The sequence below is a fragment of the Schistocerca serialis genome, unplaced genomic scaffold, assembly GCF_023864345.2.
Source record: "Schistocerca serialis cubense isolate TAMUIC-IGC-003099 unplaced genomic scaffold, iqSchSeri2.2 HiC_scaffold_157, whole genome shotgun sequence".
Lineage (NCBI taxonomy): Eukaryota > Metazoa > Arthropoda > Insecta > Orthoptera > Acrididae > Schistocerca > Schistocerca serialis.
Window position 1 is genome coordinate 47,501 of NW_026047716.1, and position 5,000 is coordinate 52,500.

The 5,000-nt window shown below is 52.0% G+C and overlaps 1 non-coding gene across 1 annotated transcript in view; it reads left to right on the forward strand.

The window, feature by feature from the left end:
* Positions 1 to 4,093: 4,093 nt before the first annotated feature.
* The window catches only part of LOC126443548 (small subunit ribosomal RNA), a 1,909-nt gene continuing 1,002 nt past the window's right edge, over positions 4,094 to 5,000 (forward strand). The window contains exon 1 of the ribosomal RNA XR_007581998.1: positions 4,094 to 5,000. This exon is cut by the window's right edge and continues 1,002 nt beyond it. This is a non-coding gene — a ribosomal RNA (small subunit ribosomal RNA).

Consider the following 5,000-nt stretch of genomic DNA (forward strand, 5'->3'; position numbering starts at 1 on the left):
AACCTAACCTATATCGTACCTTAACCTAACCTATATCGTACCTTAACCTAACCTATATCGTACCTTAACCTAACCTATATCGTACCTTAACCTAACCTATATCGTACCTTAACCTAACCTATATCGTACCTTAACCTAACCTATATCGTACCTTAACCTAACCTATATCGTACCTTAACCTAACCTATATCGTGCCTTAACCTAACCTATATCGTGCCTTAACCTAACCTATATCGTGCCTTAACCTAACCTATATCGTGCCTTAACCTAACCTATATCGTGCCTTAACCTAACCTATATCGTGCCTTAACCTAACCTATATCGTGCCTTAACCTAACCTAATTTGTGCCTTAACCTAACCTAATTTGTGCCTTAACCTAACCTAATTTGTGCCTTAACCTAACCTAATTTGTGCCTTAACCTAACCTAATTTGTGCCTTAACCTAACCTAATTTGTGCCTTAACCTAACCTAATTTGTGCCTTAACCTAACCTAATTTGTGCCGTAACCTAACCTAATTTGTGCCGTAACGTAACCCATGTTGTGCCGTAACGTAACCCATGTTGTGCCGTAACGTAACCCATGTTGTGCCGTAACGTAACCCATGTTGTGCCGTAACGTAACCCATGTTGTGCCGTAACGTAACCCATGTTGTGCCGTAACGTAACCCATGTTGTGCCGTAACGTAACCCATGTTGTGCCGTAACCTAACCCATGTTGTGCCTTAACCTAACCCATGTTGTGCCTTAACCTAACCCATGTTGTGCCTTAACCTAACCCATGTTGTGCCTTAACCTAACCCATGTTGTGCCTTAACCTAACCCATGTTGTGCCTTAACCTAACCCACGTTGTGCCTTAACCTAACCTACGTTGTGCCTTAACCTAACCCATGTTGTGCCTTAACCTAACCCATGTTGTGCCTTAACCTAACCCATGTTGTGCCTTAACCTAACCCATGTTGTGCCTTAACCTAACCCATGTTGTGCCTTAACCTAACCCATGTTGTGCCTTAACCTAACCCATGTTGTGCCTTAACCTAACCCATGGTGTGCCTTAACCTAACCCATGTTGTGCCTTAACCTAACCCACGTTGTGCCTTAACCTAACCCACGTTGTGCCTTAACCTAACCCACGTTGTGCCTTAACCTAACCCACGTTGTGCCTTAACCTAACCTACGTTGTGCCTTAACCTAACCCATGTTGTGCCTTAACCTAACCCATGTTGTGCCTTAACCTAACCCATGTTGTGCCTTAACCTAACCCATGTTGTGCCTTAACCTAACCCATGTTGTGCCTTAACCTAACCCATGGTGTGCCTTAACCTAACCCATGGTGTGCCTTAACCTAACCCATGGTGTGCCTTAACCTAACCCATGTTGTGCCTTAACCTAACCCATGTTGTGCCTTAACCTAACCCATGTTGTGCCTTAACCTAACCCATGTTGTGCCTTAACCTAACCCATGTTGTGCCTTAACCTAACCCATGTTGTGCCTTAACCTAACCCATGTTGTGCCTTAACCTAACCCATGTTGTGCCTTAACCTAACCCATGTTGTGCCTTAACCTAACCCATGTTGTGCCTTAACCTAACCCATGTTGTGCCTTAACCTAACCCATGTTGTGCCTTAACCTAACCCATGTTGTGCCTTAACCTAACCCATGTTGTGCCTTAACCTAACCCATGTTGTGCCTTAACCTAACCCATGTTGTGCCTTAACCTAACCCATGTTGTGCCTTAACCTAACCCATGTTGTGCCTTAACCTAACCCATGTTGTGCCTTAACCTAACCCATGTTGTGCCTTAACCTAACCCATGTTGTGCCTTAACCTAACCCATGTTGTGCCTTAACCTAACCCATGTTGTGCCTTAACCTAACCCATGTTGTGCCTTAACCTAACCCATGTTGTGCCTTAACCTAACCCATGTTGTGCCTTAACCTAACCCATGTTGTGCCTTAACCTAACCCATGTTGTGCCTTAACCTAACCCATGTTGTGCCTTAACCTAACCCATGTTGTGCCTTAACCTAACCCATGTTGTGCCTTAACCTAACCCATGTTGTGCCTTAACCTAACCCATGTTGTGCCTTAACCTAACCCATGTTGTGCCTTAACCTAACCCATGTTGTGCCTTAACCTAACCCATGTTGTGCCTTAACGTAACCCATGTTGTGCCTTAACGTAACCCATGTTGTGCCTTAACGTAACCCATGTTGTGCCTTAACCTAACCTAAAGTGCGCCGTAACCTAAACTATATTGCGCCTTAACCTGACGCACGTTGTCGCTGAACCTGCTCTGTAATTGTTATGCAACCCGTTAAAGTAGTGTAGTGTTGCCTAACCGCAACCCTCGCAATATAGTTCGCTACTCGCACTGCCCGGTCCCCTGTGTATCGCGTCATGTTAAACACCTTGCAGGTGTTGCTGACTTTCCACATGCTCCTGCTATACACTGTAGTGTGGATAGCAGCAGGACGTACATGCCCCCCCCCCTTCCCCCCTGCCTTCGCAAGCTGGTCGGTGAGAAGTTTGCATGTTCAATGCCCTTCGCATGCCGACGTACTCAGCCTACGTTGTGGTACGGCCTGTCACCTGTCCGCCGATGTACGCAAAACCCACAAACTGTACTGCACATTGCTCCGTATGTACTGAATGATACATCGTGGCCCATGTGACCGTATGACGACAGCGCCTAGCAACGGCGGACCATACAGTCCAAATATTGTGCACGCAGCTACGTGTCGTCTCCCTATAAGAGCTGGATTGCAGTGTGGTACGCCATACAGACGTGTGGGAGGAACGGACGCCCTGGATGGCGATCAGCATGAGCAGTCTGTTGATGTAGTGGAGCGTGTATTCGGACGTAGTCGTCTCTTCTCACACACCGTGATAGCATGTTGCACCGCGTTCCACATCTGCGACATGCTGCAGAGGCGGGCTGACAGTCGTTCGCGCAATGGACACCGCATACGTACGGGGTCTACCTTCCACGTGTTCTCTAGGCGTGCACATGTTGTTGCGTCTATGTGGGCAGACGTAGTGTGTTGTGACACCTGACACAGGCATGCAATACTCGTTGCAAATGGCGATGGACGTGTACGTTTGCTGGTGACGTTACGCAAATGAACAACCGGTAACCCGTTGTGGTGCGGTTGTTCTCGCTAGAGGTGAATCAGTGTTGGCGACGATCGGTCGAGCTATTAACCGGTTGTTTCAGGGATACCCACCATGCCCACGAACGTGAAAGGGGACCCACCATGCCCACGAACGTGAAAGGGGATCTGGGTGTGAGGCGATACGCGGCGGTGGCTGGGTGGGACCGTCCCCGGCCGGTGAGGGGGGGCCGCCCGGCGTGCTGGCAGCGCGGTGCGTGGGCGCACGCGCTACAGCCGGCTGGTGGGGGCGGCCGGTGGCAGGCGCGCCGGCCGACGGACGCGGCAGGCGGCGCAGCTGCGCGCCGGCGCCCCCTGCTCGCGGCGCCTTGCGGCCAAAGTAGGTCCTCGCGGGCCCGGTGCGAAGCGCGGTGGCCATCTGCAGTGTGCTGGTCCGATTGAGGACTTTGTGCGCTGAGGATGCGCCGCCGCCCGGCGCTCGGCGCCGCGACGCCGTCTGCTGCTCGGTCGCCCCAGCGGTTCTCGCAGGTGGTTTGTATCGCAGCTGTGCGGACGTGTTGGCGCGTGCGCTGTGCTGGGAGAGTTCGCTTCGGCACCCAAGTAGGGCTTTTGTCCTTCTGTGGCGCTGGCGTTGGAGCTGCCGGTCACCGTAGGTGGCGCGTGTTGTCTCCCGCCGGCAATGCCACGACAGCACGCTCCCGGGCCTCTGTCGGCAGCGGCAAGCTCAGTTGGGAGCACGGGTGGTCGCACCTAAAGCGTCTACTCGCCTAACTCCGGGCGATTGCGCCTCTCTCGAACCCGACCAAGTACTTAGGACGGCGCTGCGCGCCGCCGGGACCTGAGAGGGTTTCGAGGTGTGTTGTGCAGGGGAGCTCAGCCTCCTCCTGTTTGCAGAATAATTGAGCGGACGCTTGCGTGTTCGCGCGGGCCCCCGGGACACACTCCCGGGCGGCCGGCTGCTCAGCTCTAGTTGACGCAGCTCCCTGGTTGATCCTGCCAGTAGTCATATGCTTGTCTCAAAGATTAAGCCATGCATGTCTCAGTACAAGCCGCATTAAGGTGAAACCGCGAATGGCTCATTAAATCAGTTATGGTTCCTTAGATCGTACCCACGTTACTTGGATAACTGTGGTAATTCTAGAGCTAATACATGCAAACAGAGTCCCGACCAGAGATGGAAGGGACGCTTTTATTAGATCAAAACCAATCGGTCGGCTCGTCCGGTCCGTTTGCCTTGGTGACTCTGAATAACTTAGGGCTGATCGCACGGTCCTCGTACCGGCGACGCATCTTTCAAATGTCTGCCTTATCAACTGTCGATGGTAGGTTCTGCGCCTACCATGGTTGTAACGGGTAACGGGGAATCAGGGTTCGATTCCGGAGAGGGAGCCTGAGAAACGGCTACCACATCCAAGGAAGGCAGCAGGCGCGCAAATTACCCACTCCCGGCACGGGGAGGTAGTGACGAAAAATAACGATACGGGACTCATCCGAGGCCCCGTAATCGGAATGAGTACACTTTAAATCCTTTAACGAGTATCTATTGGAGGGCAAGTCTGGTGCCAGCAGCCGCGGTAATTCCAGCTCCAATAGCGTATATTAAAGTTGTTGCGGTTAAAAAGCTCGTAGTTGGATTTGTGTCCCACGCTGTTGGTTCACCGCCCGTCGGTGTTTAACTGGCATGTATCGTGGGACGTCCTGCCGGTGGGGCGAGCCGAAGGCGTGCGACCGCCTCGTGCGTGCTCGTGCGTCCCGAGGCGGACCCCGTTGAAATCCTACCAGGGTGCTCTTTATTGAGTGTCTCGGTGGGCCGGCACGTTTACTTTGAACAAATTAGAGTGCTTAAAGCAGGCAAGCCCGCCTGAATACTGTGTGCATGGAATAATG